General features: G+C 37.1%; 1 protein-coding gene and 1 pseudogene across 7 annotated transcripts in view; one reads left to right on the forward strand and one right to left on the reverse strand.

The window, feature by feature from the left end:
- Positions 1–18,621, forward strand: part of TAB2 (TGF-beta activated kinase 1 (MAP3K7) binding protein 2) — an 88,944-nt gene that overhangs the window by 22,885 nt on the left and 47,438 nt on the right. For 5 of the 7 annotated variants that reach the window (XR_004628172.1, XM_034669271.1, XM_034669276.1 and 2 more), the window contains exon 2: positions 2,571–2,719. The exons of 1 other annotated variant lie outside the window; for it this stretch is intronic. The gene's annotated coding sequence lies outside the window, so the exon portion shown is untranslated. Of the gene's footprint in view, positions 1–2,570; positions 2,720–6,702; positions 6,790–18,621 lie in introns of all 7 variants that reach the window. One more of the 7 variants, XM_034669272.1, reaches the window with a different exon arrangement.
- On the reverse strand, positions 15,310–15,673 carry LOC117804017 (annotated as a pseudogene).

Below are 18,621 nucleotides of genomic sequence, written 5' to 3' on the forward strand. Positions count from 1 at the left end.
TAATCCTTCATGAAACAGGGATAAATGAATAGATCTAAGATTTTACATATCTCAGACCAGAAGTCTGCATTTTGTTATTAGAAATGATGAAATACTAAATTCCTTTTTAAAAGTCATTAATCAAGAAAGGTTTGGCCAGCATTAACTATTCTGTAACATTGTCTTTGGAATACTGTCCAATGTAATTAGACTAAAAAACAAAATAATTATTGAAAGGGAGGAGGCAAATTTATTTATAAATGACATTGTGTATCTGGAAAAGACAAAAAGAATCTACTTACACATTACTGTAATGAGATTTCATTATAATAGTTATGAAATAAAAACAAAAATTAATTGTTTAAAGTATTTTTCTTGATTGTCTTTAAACTGAAAGTCCATCTGTATGGATTAATGAATGGAAATCCTCATTCTTAAGTACTTTTTTTTTTTTTGCCTTCTAGGGAATACACAGGCTGAATTTAATCATCTCTAAGTAAATTGCAGTGTGTTTTGAATGAGACACTTTCCATGTTAACTTTTTTTTTAAAAAAAGACTTTATTTATTTGAAAGAGAGAAAGAGCAGGGTGGAGGGGCAGAGGGAGAGAGAGAGAGAAGCAGGCTTCCCACTGAGCAGGGAGCCCGATGTGGGGCTTGATCCCAGGACCCAGAGATCATGACCTGAGCCAAAGACAGATGCTTAACTGACTGGGCCACCCAGCCGCCCCTCCATGTTAACTTTTAAAAACGGTTTTGAAATAAAGTTGTAGCAGTGAATAGAGTGATTTAAGGAAATCTTTTTTTAAATCCTTGTTACTTTGATACTTGCCTTATTACTTGGTAATGCTAGGGAAGGTGTAATCTGATCTTTGAGCCATATTTGGTAAATGATAATTTTGTATGGAACCCACAGTTCTATCAGTAAGAGGAAAATTATTGCCCAAATGTAAGGCTTTTCTTCGCCCTTAAAGCATTTCCTGACTTAAAGACCAAGTTTTATCGCGCATGGAAATAGTTTTGTTTTTTTAAAGTACAGCGTATTCCAGATCTGTAACTTTTTAACAAGAGTGTGTGGACAAAGGTATTTTCTACTTTACTTAGTAGGGAGAGTTACATGTCTCCTTGTTTACCACTGATACTGTTTATATCCTAAAAAATTGTTTTATTTTTATTCATCATCAGCTCTTGACTTGAGCTCTCTCACACATTTCCTTTGTAGCTGTTCTGAAATCAATGTTGATGAATCAGTTATATCTTTGGATCTGATGTGGTTGAGTTATTTAAACATAAAGCTTGTTACATAGCTGTTTCTTTAGCATATATAAAAGTGAAAACTTAAGTTTACCCATATGTTTAAAATTTTAAAAATGCGTTTCATTCTGTTGTAATGCAGAAAAATGTATTGAATACCCACTGTGTGCCAGGTTGTTAGATACTTCTATATTTTAGCTAATTTCTCTTGACAGTCCGGTAAGGTGTGGTATGGTGTCCCACTTAATAGAAAAAAAACTTGTTCAGAGTTTTAGTCCAAGGCCATCCTGAAACCAGATTTGAACCTGGATCTGTCTTTCCCAGAATTTTTTCACCGACAACGCACCATCACAAAAGAAGGGAAATTAGCATTTTTTCTTAAAAACTACTTTGATTCTGTTTCTCGTTGTTGTGTTGCTAGTCACAAGAAATGCAGGAGTTAAGTTCTTTGAATCCTCCTCTTCATTTTTTTTTTTTTTGGTCCTGTTACAGTTTTCATAGTCTGCCATCATTTGACAGTAGCAGAGCATTCAATTTATTTTGACTGCTATGACATTTGTTTCTTAGAGAAACTCCTACGAGTGCCAATTCACCAAGCATAAGGAGATCGTTTCCAGGCCCTCGTACAACAGTCTCCCATTTTTAATATCCTACCATTTCTGTAACCTTTGTAGTTACAGGGTTGTTTTTTTTTTTTTAATATGGACCTAACAAATTTATAAAAAAAAAAAATTTTGAATCTATTTTGGTAATGGAAAAAAAAATTTCCAGTGTGGTTACGAACCACATCTTATGAGCTGTTCTTTGCCTCCCACTTTAAGAATTACCAAGTATTTTTAAATTGGAACCTGAAATTCAGTTCATTGCTTGGATGCATTTCTTAAGAAACGTCTGAGAATTGATGTAGGAAATTAGGAGAGCAGTTAGAAGATGATTGGAAATAAGATAGTGAGAGAAGAGCAAAATGACCTGAAAATGAGGACTTTACAATTTTAATTTTACCAGTGAAAGTGGACTTGTTTTCTCTTTCTGCTATACTCTGTGGTCCCATATTGGACAGTCTGTTGCAAAAAGCCATTACAGATTTCATGTAGGCCGCTGTTTGAGTAGCTGGAACTGGGAGTCTAGAGTAGAACTGGGTAAAAGTAGGACAGTGATTTAACTAATGCAAATAGCATCTTCTGATAACTTGTAACTTAAGAGATCCTTTTTCCACCTCAGAATATTTTATGTGAGACACACTGGGGACTACCTCACTGCTGTTAGATCTCATAATGTTATCTGGTCACATTTCTTCTGCCTACCTCTAGTTTACTCTAGTTTCTCTTCTGCTTTCAAGGCTCCAGACCCAGTTCCTGGACCTGCCCTGGAAAAGAAGTATCCAGTAGAGATGAGCTCACTGCAGTTACTTAATTAAAAATTTGTAAGCTACAAAAATGGCAATGGGCCAACCAAGAACAGCTACAATTTGAATTTTTCTATTTCCAGGTATGCTAAAGTCCATGGCACCAGTCAAGCTTAGCCTGTGTAACTGCCTTACCATGACATTTGTAATAACCAAAACTTTACTTTCAACATCTGTGGTCCTCTTGCTTTCAAGTATAGTAACATTCCTAACATCTAGGTAATATGCAGCTACTCTTGACTTTAACATACCTTTTGCTGAATATTTCTAATTTAACTTGTTTGCTAGTAGTAGCAAACTAATGCAAAAACGATTTAAGAAAAATAAACTTGAAATCCTATTAAGTTAGACCCTGTAAATGTACAAAAAATTCTCTAGTCTTCATTGAAAAGTAAACATTAATGACAACAAAACTGTCTTCCTTTAAGATGTTCACATATAGTATAAGTAGTACAAGGAATTAAATAAATGATCCTAGTTTTCTTAACTATTCTACACTATGAATGTCTTCACATAGAGTTAATACATTCTTCAGTAATTGGAAATCATAGGATTTCTGAATAGAACCAGATAATGTATTATATAGTACTTTTTACCTGAAGAATTTTTAATGTAAGTATATAACTAATATTTGCTACATTTTTACTTGATTGTTCAAAATAAATCAAGTAAGAAAGACATCGTAGTTGGAATTGTCCTGAAATATAACAACATAACCAAAAATTGAGGTTTCCTGTTGCCTTAGATTTTAACGGAATAACAACTACTTATGGATGGTTAGAGCGCAGATGTCAGTTAGCTTTTAAGGACTTTTATTGCTTTTACCTATTTGTATAGATTTAGAAACAGGATTAATCCATAAAAGGTGACTTTATTTACTAAATGGGCAGATAGCCATATATATCTTTTGTTTTTATTTTGTCTTTTCTAAAGATTTATGTTGGGGGGTTTCAGAGAGAGAGAATCCCCAAGCCGACTCCCCGCCAAGCGTGGAGCCTGACATGGGGCTCAATCCCATGACCCATGGGATCATGACCTAGCTGAAACCAAGAGTTGGACGCTTAACCAACTGAGCCACCCAGGCATCTCCCCATATCTTTTGTTTTTAAAGTTCAATTCAGAGGAACTGAACAGAGGAATTTTATATCCCAACTGTGATTTTGAAAGACGATTCTAATATCCTAACTTGTGCTTTGAAAATTCTCTCCTCCGTTGTTAATGTATAATGAATTTAATGTCAACCAGTGTGTTCAGCGTTGGGTCACCAATTATGTCCCACACGATTTGTTTGGTATTGAAAGGATTGTATCTCATGCAGTGTTGAATTAGGACTGGAAAGGGAGCTACTGCTGGAGATACTATAGGGTCATTACCGCTGTCAGGGAAACTGGAGGGGAAATTCAAGAGAGAGTTGCATTTGAATTTCAAGTCTAATAAGTTATCACTGGGGCTATTAGTGATGGTGAAGTTTTTCTACATTCCTGAATGCAATTTTTGTATAAAAAACTACTAGGCACCGTAGGCATGTGGAAATGAATAAACCTTGCTTTCAGTGACCTTACACACAAGTAATACCAAAAAAGTACTGTAATAGGGGTGCATACCGTGTACAGGAGAGTACCAGAAAGAGTCAGCTTTGTGGGGAAGGCAACATTTCTACCAAGCCTTGAAGAATAGATAGAATTCTTTTGACAGAATGGCAGGAATATGTGTAAGTTATGGAAATGAAAATATAGAACATGTTCTAGAAATTGTGAGTAGTCTAGTGTGCCTAGAAAACAGTGTGCAGGATGTGATAGAAAATGGATCTATGTCATGCATGCTTTCAAATATCAGATGAAAGAGTTGGGACTTGATTCAGTAGTAGGTAATGGGAATCTGTTGAAGGTTTCTTAGCCTTGGCACACTTAAGTAGGTGAGTTTTTTGAAAAGCTGACTGCAGTAGGTTAAGGGTTCACTTGATGAAGTCAGAGATTAGGCAGTAGTAATACCTAATTAAGGACGACATTTATTGTTGTATGTACCAGACACTGTGTGAAGAGTTTTACCTGCAATTTCTCATTTAATCCTTATTACAGGAATGTGAGAAGTAACTGAAATAATACACACTAGGCATTTAGCACAGGACCTGGCCCATAGTCATGGTGAACCAGTAACGCTGAACCATAGTGATTATACTGTAAACTCAGAGAGAAGTGTTCTTGTCACCTTTACATGTGATAACTTTCTATAAGAGTATTGTGTTTATTGAGGGATTTTTAAGAAAGTAACAATAAACCTCTTTTTCTACTACCTCCTACCTTTTTCTTTTAAACAATTAAACTATCCCATTGGTGAATGAATACTTCTTATTCAGTTTGAGAGCTGAGCATTAGTTCACATTGAGTTAGTCTTTGGTTGAAAAAAAAGGGGGGGGGGACCTGGCTTTTTTGTTTTAACAGGACTGAGCATAGAGAGAGTCATGCACCTAAACATAAAGCCCATACATAAGGTTTCAATCAAATGTAACTATAGATCTCATCTGTCAAGCATCTGGAAAACTGATAATTGTTGCAGCTGTTAACTATAACAGTAACAGTTTCAGCATAGATAACATAGGCTTTAAGTTATTTGGAGGTACATACAGTTGGCTAAGTACAGTTACTTTCAAATTATGCTACTCTTACTCTCCTAGCCGTGTATCAGAATACAAATAATGATGGATTGTCTTCCATCCATGTGTCCCTTTACCTAGCCCCCTCTCCAAAATAATTAGCGTGTGTTCTTTTTTTTTTTTTAATTAGTTAATTTATTTGAGAGAGAGCGAGCATGAGCAGGGGGAAGGGGCAGAGGGAGAGGGAGAAGCAGACTCCTCACTGAGCAGGGAGCCCGACGCAGGACTCGATCCCGAGGACCCTGGGATCATGACCTGAGCCAAATGCAGGCGCTTAACCAACTGAGCTACCCAGGCGCCCCCTGAGATTATCTTTGACCATCTAATAAAAAAATTCATTCACCAGAACTATAACAAGACTAATGGCAAACTGTATACAATAGTTTCACAATGTAATACGTGAAAGACGGGCACACACTAAATTATTGCATTGTGTTATATTTTAGAGACTTGATTCAATTTGATACTTTTTCACCAATTTCACCTTTGCCCATTTTGAATTCTCTAATTTCTTTTTAAGATTCTGAGTACTGTTATAGTAATGAAATATTTCATTTAAACGTTGTTCTTTACAAATACATTTTTATATATTTTCTCTACTAGCAGGCTTAGCAGTCTCCGTTCACCAGAGTTGTATTACCAATCAAGTGTATGTGTATAATTTTTAAATTTCCAATTTAACTTTTTGTTAGTTATTAAAACTTTTTGTTATTAAGAGAGCACTGATATCTATCTATTTACACTATGTGTAATTCATGAACATAATCAGCAGTACACACCCAATGCTATAACACACACACACACACACACACACACACACAGTGCCTGGCCAGAAGTCCACTCTGGGGAAAAGTCAGTTGAGGGCCATGACATTAGAAGGAAGATGGGAAAGTTATTTGAGATGTACCCAAAAAACATGGGGCCAAGTAAGTGTTTGGAACTGCATGGGGATCAGTTGATGGAACTTCTCATAACTTTCTCTGAATCTTCATACTAAGATGCCATCTTAGATTAACATTTTAACCAGATTATTATAATCTTCACATGCCATTGAGTTCATTGGTTCATTACAAATGTTTATGGTTGATATAAGGTGCTAACTGGTCCTTCCTAGTGCTTTCATTTTCTTTTACCCTTTCTTTTTCCCTCTTACCCATAACAGGAACTTACTGTCATTTATTTATATCATGTTTTCTTTTAAAGATATTTATGCACAGGACGGATTATCCAAAAAGAGTAAAAAGGGGGCACTAAAAAATAACTGTGTTTCCCATCTGAAAGCCCTAATGTATTGGAAAAAAAAATAATAAGATATGAATTGGAAAGTACACCCAAGGTAGTTAGTTATATAATATGTTTTGATGAATTATAACCATTCTGTCTTAGATTTATTGCGCTTTTCTTGATCCTTAGAAAATGGTAGCGCTCACCACAAAACCACAATACATAAATTGCCAAGTGTGGCTGACTTGCACATTCCTTTAGAAGAACTTATAACTGGTAAGCCTTTTAACCATAAGAATTGGTCAACATTCATGGACTTGAGGCAATGTATTAAATGAAAAAATTGGAAGTTTCTTTTTAGGAGGTGGTAGTATGGATCATTACGTACTTCAGCCTTTGATGTTTATTTTTTCCTTTACAAAGTAAATTATCGCAGGGTTATAAAGTTGAGGAATCGATTTTCTGCTAACATAATCCTTTTCTCCTTTCAAGCTTTTAAATAACACGAAAGCTGAACATGATAGCTAATTTAAAGTAGTAGCATTTAGATGACTTATTTGGTATGTTTCTGTTACTTTATTTTTGTAAATAACTGGCTATGTAAAGTGATTCAGTATTACAACTGTTTCATGCTAAAATTTATGCTAAAGATGGATTATAATTATCTTGTTTTTAGGCTTAAATGGTGATACTATTTGAATTTTAGATTTTTAATTACATAGCTGTAGTTACCACATTTTAACTCTTAGAAAAATAACTTGATATTGTAGATTTGGTGGGGGTGGGGTTTGCTTTGCCTTAGTAAAGTTGTAACATCATGTTCCAAGAAATGGAATTCTAATAATTTGCTATTAAGATTTTTTTGAAATTTTTCATGTTCAATTAGTGACATTTGCAAATTCTTTTGAGGTTAATCAGATGTGAAGTACATCAACTATTACCTAACTAGCATTTGATGAGATGCTAGATAAGGTATCAGGAAAGTAAAAGGTATTTAAAATAGTGAATGCAATTAGACAGGGAATATATTTCTTTTTTTTTTAAGGTTTATTTTTGAAATCGTATTGAGGCTAAAAGGTTTCAAAATTTGCTTTACTTTAATTTTAAAAATTATAGCATCATTGAGCTGTTCTTACTGCATATCAGTGCTGCTTTCTCTGATGAAGATACTTTATAAGAATACCTCACTACACAGTCTGATAATGTCAGCCAATCCACAGAAGACACGCAAATTGTAATTAGTTATGAGAAACTATTAACATCATTTTGACAACAAAGACATAAGTTGAAACGTTCTGCCTTCCCAGTAGGCATCCTGGGGAAATTAGTATTCACAGTTGTTGAGATCAGAGGGGCTTTGCAGTACAGACAGTTGTGTTAAAATTTTAACATGTGTTTCTAAAAATCACCATCTATGCAAATCATGAAAAAAAAAAGCCACAGGGGTTATGAAAAAAGCGGAATTTGGGATGCAACAGTCAAAAACTTTATCAGAGAACATTAAAAAAATATAGGAACCTTTAAAAATGACAGTATAGTTTTATACATGTTAAATGATTAAGAAATACATACTCATACACAATATACAAACAAATATTGTACTTTGGAAAAGTTCTAAAGTTTGCTTATGGAAATGTGCATAGATGTGGCAGCTTGTTATTGTGAAGAGGTCAAAGAAGGGTTTTCTGGAATCAGAAGGAAAGTTGTAACACAAGATGTGGATAGGTGGGACCGTGTGCAGATATGGTGAACTGGGTGGCAGATGTTTGAGGTGTGTTCATATTTACATTTTGTGTATTCACACACGCTTGTTTCAGCTGAGTGTGGTTTTGTGTGTTCAGCTAGTGTTTCTTGCTGGCGAAATCACAGCACAATTCACTTAATGCTCACGTTGTTCCCTGTTATATCAATTGCATTAGAACAAATATACAGTTTCAAAACAAGTGCTTTAGTAGCACTGACTTACGCTGAGGGTAAGGGAAACTCTTGTTTTGATAGATGCCACTTTTTATAGTAGTCTTCAAAATCTAGGCATTTTCTGATGCGTGGAGATTTATTGCAGCAAATATTTAGTGAGTGTCTAATATTTGGTGTACACTTTTTAAGTATTTAGGAAACAGCAGTGAACAAGATAGTCTTTCCACTTTGGGACTAACAGGACTTGTGTGAAGAATTTTGTTTGTCATCAAGGGTTAGTTTTAAGAAATAAAATTAGGTAGATGAAAGAGAAGTCTAATAACAAAGGAATCTACTGGGCAACAGGCTTTTTTCTAACCTTTTAAAATTATATACTTTTACAAGATAATTTCCTGGGATCCTGTCCCACTCAAGATTCCATTGTTTACAGAAAAAATTATCATCTCTTGAGGTTATTAACCAGAATTAAATTTTGGGATGGTATATATAATGGGAAGACCTCCTTACCTTCTGGTCCATAAGCTAAAGGAGAATCCTAATGCAATTGAGAAGTGAATTATAGTTTTATATATTTCATTCTATTTCTTGTTGATATTCAACTTGAACTATATTTTTCTTTGTTAGAATAATTACATTGTTCCAATAAAACTCAGTCATGTAAGAATGGGGCAAAGATAAAATATGTATATAGTTTTACATAATAATATTAAAACTTCAGTGTTATTGCACCTCAAGGAAGGGCTTCTGTAATAGAAGCCTTTCTCATCTTCTACTGTAACTACTCCCCACCCCATACTGCTTCATAATCCCCTTCTTCCCTTCTGTCCCTCCTTTCTTTTAGCCAGACAGATGACTGATTCACTATCTCCAGAATCTGCCTCCTATTTGGTTGTCTTGCCTCATACTTTAACCTTTTTTAAAAAATGTTAATTTCAGTTAACGTACAGTTGCATTGGTTTCAGGTGTACAGAACAGTGATTCAGCAGTTCTGTATGTTACTCAGTGCTCCTCGCAGTAAGTGTACTCTTAATCCCCTTCACCTATCTCACCCCTCCCCCTACCCACTGCCCCTCTGATAATTACCAGTTTGTTCTCTCTCGTTAAGAGTCTGTTTTTTTGGTTTCTCTCCTTTTTTCTCTGTTCTTCTGTTTCTTAATTTACTCATAGGAGTAAATTCACTCATTCTTAATTTACTCATAGGACTGAAATCATAAGTCCTTCTCTGACTTATTTCACTTAGTATTATACCCTCCAGATCCATCCATGTTGTTGGAAATGGCAAGATTTCATTCTTTTTTCTATTCCTAAGCTTGTTAAGTACCCATGATTCTAGAGCTTCCCACTCTCTCCCTAGCCCAGAGAGCCCTTTAACACATACAGCTCAGTTTATAACCACTTCTCTGGCACTCGTGTACAGCCTAGTACTGTTTGCCTTTTCAGGGAGCTTCGCCTGAGTTTCCTAGTTACACAAGTTCTTTGTCCATATACATGGAAGGGGAAGGCTTCAAAGGTTCAGTCAACTTTCTCAGTGTCCTACAGCCAGGGTAGCATGCAGCCCTGTTTTTTGCTAAGGTTTTGTTCCTTTTACTTCATGGGAATTCATGGTATGTAGAATAAATAATAATTACTACCAGTGTGTGTTTTTTGCTACAGGCCAGGCAGGTGCAATGCAATTTACTTTTACTATGTTATCACTAACCTTGAAATTCCTTGAGCTGTTTTCTCCATTTTACAAAGAAGAAATGGTAGTATTAGTGAGTAGCACTTACACAGGCTACTTTATTTACTTGTGCGCTTACTCTGTGCTCTTTTTAATTATTTTACATGTATTATCTATTTAATTTCTTAATAATATGAAATAGCTACTCCCATCATCACCATTTTATAGATGAGACTGAGGCACAGAGAAGTTAAATGATTTGCCCAAGAAGATACTGCAAGTAAGTGGCAGATTCAATTTCATAAATAAGGGAGCACAAATTATTAGCATCCTGGAATTTATACTGAAGCAGCCACCACTATGTGTCAAATAGTGTGCACTTTATATACATTCTTTTATTTATCTCATTAAATGAGACCGTGCCCACTAATACAGAATTGAGATTGAAATATTTAGCAGTGTCACCACTGCTTTTACCCATTAACATGCTCTTTTGCCAGAAAATTTTAGAAACAAATAGCTAAAGTGTAGAATACTGTTTCTTGAAATTCTACTCTTTGGGAAAATTTTTTTTAATGATTTTTTTTATTATATTATGTTAATCACCATACAGTACATCCCCGGATTCCGATGTAAAGTTCGATGCTTCATTAGTTGCGTATAACACCCAGTGCACCATGCAATACGTGCCCTCCTTACTACCCATCACCAGACTATCCCATTCCCCCACCCCCTCCCCTCTGAAGTCTTCAGTTTGTTTCTCAGAGTCTATAGTCTCTCATGTTTCATTCCGCCTTCTGATTACCCCCCTTTTCTTTATCCCTTTCTTCCCTTACCGATCATCCTAGTTCTTATGTTCCATAGATGAGAGAAATCATATTAATTGTCTTTCTCTGCTTGACTTATTTCACTTAGCATTATCTCCTCCAGTGCCGTCCATGTTGCAGCAAATGTTGAGAATTCGTTCTTTCTGATAGCTGAGTAATATTCCATTGTATATATGGACCACAGCTTCTTAATCCAGTCATCTGTTGAAGGGCATCTCGGCTCCTTCCATGATTTGGCTATTGTGGACAATGCAGCTATGAACATTGGGGTGCATATGGCCCTTCTCTTTACTACGTCTGTATCTTTGGGGTAAACACCCAGTAGTGCAATGGCTGGGTCATAGGGTAGTTCAATTTTTAACTTTTTAAGGGACCTCCACACTGTTTTCCAGAGTGGCTGTACCAACTTGCATTCCCACCAACAATGTAGGAGGGATCCCCTTTCTCCACATCCTCTCCAACAATTGTTGTTTCTTGCCTTGTCTATCTTTGCCATTCTAACTGGCGTAAGGTGGTATCTCAGTGTGGTTTTGATTTGAATTTCCCTGATGGCTAATGATTTTGAACATTTTTTCATGTGTCTGTTAGCCATTTGTATGTCTTCATTGGAAAAGTGTCTGTTCATATCTTCTGCCCATTTTATGATTTGTTTATTTGTTTCTCGTGTATTGAGTTTGAGAAGTTCTTTGTAGATCTTGGATACCAGTCCTTTATCTGTGGTGTCCTTTGCAAATATATTCTCCCATTCCGTGGGCTGTCTCTTAGTTTTTTTGACTGTTTCCTTGGCTGTGCAGAAGCTCTTTATCCTGATAAAGTCCCATAAGTTCATTTTATCTTTTATTTCTCTTGCCTTTGGAGATGTGTCGTGAAAAAGGTTGCTCTGGCCGATGTCATAGAAGTTGTTGCCTATGTTCTCCTCTAGAATTTTGATGGATTCCTGTCTCACATTGAGGTCTTTCATCCATTTGGAGTTTATTTTTGTGTATGGTGTGAGAGAGTGGTCAAGTTTCATTCTTTTGCATGTAGCTGTCCAATTTTTCTTTGGGAAAATTTTAAGCCTATCTCAGAGTGACGTTTAATTTATTCACTGATTTCTTTTTTGATAAGACTTTAATAGTAAAAGCCAGTACTTTGATTGTCAAGCTTAAATTATACAAGTTACATTACCAGTTGCTCCTTTTATTTTAACAGTTGGATCTCATCATTTGTTCCTTTCATTTTAAAGGTTTGTGCCATCATTTACTTTGTATGGTACCTCCTGGTTAGGAGCAGTCAACTTGAATCTTTGATACACTTTTATGTATCTCCATAGTCATTGTTTTAGGGGTTTTGTTTACTTATCAAGGCAGTTTGCTTTCTAGAAAGTAACATATCTAGGGGCGTCTGGGTGGCACAGCGGTTAAGCGTCTGCCTTCGGCTCAGGGCGTGATCCCGGCGTTGTGGGATCGAGCCCCACATCAGGCTCCTCCACTATGAGCCTGCTTCTTCCTCTCCCACTCCCCCTGCTTGTGTTCCGTCTCTCACTGGCTGTCTCTGTCTCTGTCAAATAAATAAATAAAATCTTTAAAAAAAAAAAAGAAAGTAACATATCTAAATCTATAACTTCAGTAAAATAGTAGTGTCTCGCCTTCACCCCACCTCACCCCATTTCACCCCCTTTTCATTTCCCATGGGGTGAGATTTGCAAAAGCTTTTTTTATTGTATTTGATGGGAAACTAGCTTTTGGTCACATATGATTAATATTCTACAGTTTTTTCATTAAGACCACTCACATTTGTCTTCCCCAAATGGTAGTATGGGAAAGCACCTTGGAGATAGAGCTCATCCCCCATAGTAGACCAACTGGCTAGGCTAACAGTATTTACCAAAAAAAAAGTAATATAAACACTAAATACGGTTTTAAGCAAAAATTGTGAAATAAGTATTTGGGCAGATGAGCATCGGCGTCGAGAAGGATGGTGTGTGTGTATATATGGGAACTGAATTACAAAGCTAAATCTTCATTTTCCACAGTAGGAAATCCATAGATAATGTGTAAAATTGGATCAAGAAATAACCCTATAATCACCTTGTGTAGGAATGTGGAGAAACAGCTCAGTGTTGACTGTGGTTACTCAATAGAATAGAATAAGAGTAGGAGGGCATGATGTAGGGAAGTTGCTGGTGTCCCTGATAAAGTTTGTAGTACTCTTTGGCTTTTAAACTGTGTACGTGTTTTGTCTTTACAATTTTATTTAAATTTTTCATTATAGGATATGTCATGTTAAAATAATTCCTGGACAAATAATTATTAAGATTTTTTAAATCATTTTTTTGTATATACTGTTTAGTTGTTTGGGCTGAAAGGAATGTTGGTCTTTGGGAAAAATTAATAATGACTATATAATGTTTTATATATAATATAACCAAGAACATTTTTTTTCAAGTGTTCTTCAATTATATGGCAGGATTATCTACCAGAGATGCCCGTCAAATGTTTACCTGTAGCCCAGACCTGTTCTCTGAGCCCTAGACCCATCAGTCTGTACTCCTTCTGTGACATATCTGTTTGGATGTTTTAAGGTGCCCGAGACTCACTGTGTTCAAAACCAAACCTGTAATCTACCACTTGGTCCTTTTCTAATCATTCACAGATCAGAAAGCAATCTTAACACCAACTTCACCCCAATATTTAATACATCAACAGGTTCTATTAATTTTGACTTCCTAAATATCCCTTCAGTTTTTCCTTCTCAGCCTCCACTGCTGTTTCTACAGGGACAAGCTAGTAGCATTTCCTGGCAGGCCTCCAGCAGTGGGTTTCTAACAGGGCTTCTCATATATTTTGCCCTTCTCTCCATACAGTAGCCATTCGTCATATCTACATGATTTCTTGATCAGGTCTCCTTCCCTGCTTCTGAGCTTAAATCTTCAGTGGCTTCCCATTACTCTGATGATAAAACTTCCAAATTTTAATGGCCTCTAAGGCACATCATGACTTGGGCCCCACATTTTTCTTGCTCTCTAGTCTACAACTTTTCCTCATGTACCATGCTCCCTTCAGATCTCTTTCTGAATAGGAAAGAGACGAAACAAATACGGTAGCAACAAGCTAGACTGAACTGGCAGCAGGAGGCAGACAGAAGGTAAAATAGTGCACAAGTTCGAACAGCTATCTGAATTATAAACTTGTGTCAATGTGCCTCTAATCTGGGAATTTCTGTGACCTGGAGAGCAAGGGCACAGACCACTACTTGTATCTTCAGCACAGTGTCTGCTGCATTCTAGGCACTCCTGTAATGTATGGGTTGTGGATGACTAGAGGGTGATCGTCCAGTTTTAAATACTCTTCATATCTAGTTGCCTCATAAATGCCCCAATTTTGATCAGACCTCTAAGTCCTGTTGCTTTTCTCTTTGTTGTTTTTTTAATTGGGGACCATGGTCTCTTCTTGTGGGTACAGTTAAACAGGTGTGTTACATACTGTTCTAGTCCTGGAAAAAATCACTATGACGAATGATGGTGAATGTGAAGACTTGCTAACCATCATAGCTTGAGGTGTCAGTGAGCCATGTTCCCACACTTGGTACTCTGCACTGTCATGATAATTATTGAGGGGTCAGAAATAAATTGTTTACATATTCTTTAAGAAAGGAAAGAATAAGACACATTTTGCAAGGCTTTCCAGTATATTTACTGTTAGATTTTGTAGTATTGTATATATTCTGCTACTATTTAGAATCCTTAATTAAGAAATTAATCTTCATAGATCATTTGAGGTGATGACAGTTTAGGTGCCAAAACTTTGCACCTGATGCTAGAAACATTTCTAGAAAATACGATTTCTTTATTTTCTCAAAATAGCCATGTTGCATCTTAACCATAGAAAATATGTTTCCATTTATTATTAGAAATAATTTTCCAGATTAAGTTGCACGGTTTTCCTTCTGAAATTAAATACACCTGCTGTTTGTTTCAATAATGAATTTAGTTGTAAAATTTACTCACCACAAAGCCTACATTAAAAACATTATCTTGCCTTGTCCTTAAAGTTTACTCTTGCCAGATATAGAATGTGGGTTGATGGTTTTTCTTTCAGCACCTCTGTTATGTCATTTGACTGTCTCCTGGCCTCCACAGTTTCTGATGACAAGTCGACATCATTGAAATTGTTGTTCCCCTCTGTCATTTCGTTTGCTGCATTCAACATTTTCTTTAATTTTCAGCAGTTGGACAGTTATGCCTATGTGTGGTTTTCCTGGGCTTTTCCTGTTTAAGGTTTGAGTCTAACCTGCTTAGGCTTTGATATTCTTGAGTAGGATCTTCTTTTTGTTTGTTTTTGTGGTGGTGGTGGTGGTGGTGGCGGTGTTTCAAACAAGCTCTGGCCAGTTTTATTAAACATTTTGCATGATTTACTTTTCACCAGTGTGTTCTAACATGCTTCTGGTGATATCAGAATCAATGGATCAGTGATAGGCAGTGCATACTCTGCAAAATTTTCCACAGGCTATGCCCAATCCAGTAGAATTGCCACGGTAATGACAGACACCATTTTTGACCCGTGTGGCGTAATACCGTTTCAGCTTTCCTCAAGGCTGGCGGGCAGTTGTTGCAGAGGGCGACCAGTTTTGCTTTGCCTTGTCTGATCATCTTTAGAATCTGCTCCTGCCCCAGCAAGGACTTTCCACTTTTCATGAGGAGTTAGAGCCTCGAGTTGATCTGGAGCCTGGAGTTAACTAACTCCAGCAACTTTTTTGTTGTCTTTGCAGCCACCATCTTCTGCCTTATGTGTGGGATGACCCCCAACCAAAAGCAGCCACCAGGGTGTCTGGGGAGGTGATGAAGATCTTCCTGATCTGTAAATTCATAATCTTTTACTAACTTGGGGAAACTTTTAGTCAGTATTTCTTCAAATAGTTCTTTTCTACCCCATTGTCTTTCCCCTACCCTCCTGGATCTCCAATTGCAAGTACCTTAGACTTTGTCATATTTTCCCACAGGTCACTGAGATTCTCTTCCTCCCCTCACCTCCTCCCCTTACCCACTCCACCCCCAGTCATTTTTTTTTCTCCATCCTTCAAGTTGGAACAATTTCTTTGCTTTGTCTTCAAGTTCACTGACTATTCTGTCATATCCAATATGCAGTTAAGTCCATCCAGTGAATTTCTTGTTTCAGACATTTTATTTTTCATTTTTTTTAATTGTGTTTGGTTCTCTCTCTCTTTTTTAAAATACAGTTTGTTTTTCCGTTTCTTGTCTTTTTTTAACTGAAATCCAAGCATATTTGCCCTCACATCTTTAAGCATAGTTGAAGTAGCTATTTTAGAATCCTTATGTGCTAATAATTCTAGCATGTGGGTCATCTTGGGCTTGGTCTCCCTTGGTTGCCTTTTCTCTTGAGTATGGGTCAGTTTTTCCTGTCCTTAATGTGTTTCTTATGAAAATGACATGTAGAGACTCTGGATTCTATTGTGTTCGTCCAGTAGTGAGTATTGATTTTTGGTTGGTTTCCTTGCTTGCTTGCTTGCTTGCTTGCTTGCTTGCTTGAGTTAGTAGGCAGTTCACTTGGCTGAACTCCCAACTACAGACTCTGGAATCTCAGTTGTTTTAGCTTTGGCCAGGCCGCATCTCACATACGTGTAGTTTGGGGATCAGAGATGTGTGCAGAATTTATACATAGGATTTGGTGCTCCTCTCTTTCTGTGACTTACTTACTAGGTTTTCAGCTGTTGTGGTTATGCCAAAGTCTATCCTTTGGTTCATTAAGCAAGTAGGGCTGTAGATTTCCTGTCTAGGTTTCAGCTACCCAAACCAGCTGGGGACTTCTCTGGCTAAGTGCCATTTAAAAAAGGGAAAATCACCCCATGCTGTTACCTTCTAAGTACTGACTCCCTTCTCCTCCCCACCATCCCTCTATTGCTGTTTATGCTTTCTGCCCTCAAGTAGTTGTTTTTATACTTTGTCTAGTGTTTATTGTTGTTTATGAGAGAGTTGAGCTAGTAGGAGCTACTCAGCCATTACAGGAAGTGGAATCCCTAAAATAGTTATACATTTGAACAGTTTTCTTGTTTGTGTTCTTGATGGTCTTTATAAGAAAGCAGGTGTGATAAGAGTTCTTCAAACAATCTTGGAAATTTATGTTTTAATAATGGAGTCAGTCGAAATTTATAGTCATGATTCATCCTTCTCTAATAAATGTGGTCTAACTCAGACTGAAAATTTATTTATTTGCCTCTCCCTCAAATTGTTTAAAAATTTCCAAATCTAGATCATTTCAGATGTGTTTTAGAAGCAAATTAATATGAAGAAGCCATATAGTAAAACCTTCTTTTCATCCAACAAATGTTGCATCTTTGACCTAGGTCCTAGGGATGTAGCAGTGAACTTCAAAGTTCTTGATCCTGTGGAGTTAATGTTTTGGGAATAGATCGATAATAAATAAATACATATCAGGTATTAACAAATGCAGGGTATGAGGATGTGATGGAGGGAGACAGTTGTGGCATTATTTTGGGGAGAGATGGGTCAAGGAAGCTGTTTCTGAGGAAGTGACATTTGATCAGAGATCTTAAGAGAGGGGGCCATGCAAGCGTCTGAGGGTAAAATGTTCCAGGCAGAAGGAGCAGCAAGTGCAAAAACCCTAAGGGAGGAAAGAGTGGCTTTTCTGAGAACTAACCAGAACTGAAGGAACCAGGAGAGTGGTAAAAGTGAGGGGTGGGAGTTAGCCAGGGGCCTTGTGTTGTAGGATTTTGAGCAGGGGATTTTGCCCTGATTTACTTTTCACAGAGGTCACTTTGCTCCATAGAGGGAGTGGCAGGGGTGGAGCAGAAAGTGAAGGCGGGGAGGAAACCAGTCAAGAGCAGGTGCAGTCTAGGTGAGTTACAGCAGTGGCCCAGACAAGAGCAGTAACAGGTGGGGGAAAGTGGTCCAATTCCGAATATTGTTTACAGATACAGCCAACGAGACTCGATGCTGGATTAGATATGGGACGTGAAAGAAGGGTCAACTGGATAAATGATGGCACCATTTACTGGGATGAAAAAGACTGCGGAACGGAAGGATTGGTTTCGATGGGGGGGATTAAGAGTTTAATTGTGGACATACTAAGTTTGAAGTGAGTTTTAGATGTCCAGAAGATGTCAGGCAGGTAACTGGCTATATGAATGTGGAACTCCAGGGAGAGAGCTCCCTTGGCCGTGCAGAAATAAATTTGCAAAGCCTCTGTGTAAAGCAGTGTGTTTGGATGACATTACCCTGCAGAGGAATGTAGGTGTAGTTGAGAAGAAACCCTAGATCTGAACTCCATTGTCTGCCAACGTTTAGATGTCCAGGAAAGGATGAAGATCTGACAAAACTGAGAAGGAGCTGCCAGTGGGTGGGAGAAACACCAAAAAAGTATAGATCTCAGAAGCCAAGGGAAGCAGTTGTTTAAAAAAGGGATTGGTTGACTGAGTCCTAAACTATCGTTGGACGAGGACTGAGAACTCGTTAGGTCTGACAACCTGAAGTTCTCCGAAAGCTTTGATAAGTATAGTTTCAGTGGAGAAAAACTGTGAAAGCCTGATTGGGGTAGGTTTAAAAGAGATTAAACAACACTTTCAAGTAGTTTAGCCCAGAAGAGGGAAGGGGCAGAGAAAGGAGCTGATATCTGAAGTGAAGTCAAGGGTGGCTTTCTCAAGTTGAGCAGTACTGTTATCATGCCTTAAGTTATCTTTAAGTACCAT

The sequence above is a fragment of the Ailuropoda melanoleuca genome, chromosome 10 (genome assembly GCF_002007445.2).
Source record: "Ailuropoda melanoleuca isolate Jingjing chromosome 10, ASM200744v2, whole genome shotgun sequence".
Classification (NCBI taxonomy): domain Eukaryota; kingdom Metazoa; phylum Chordata; class Mammalia; order Carnivora; family Ursidae; genus Ailuropoda; species Ailuropoda melanoleuca.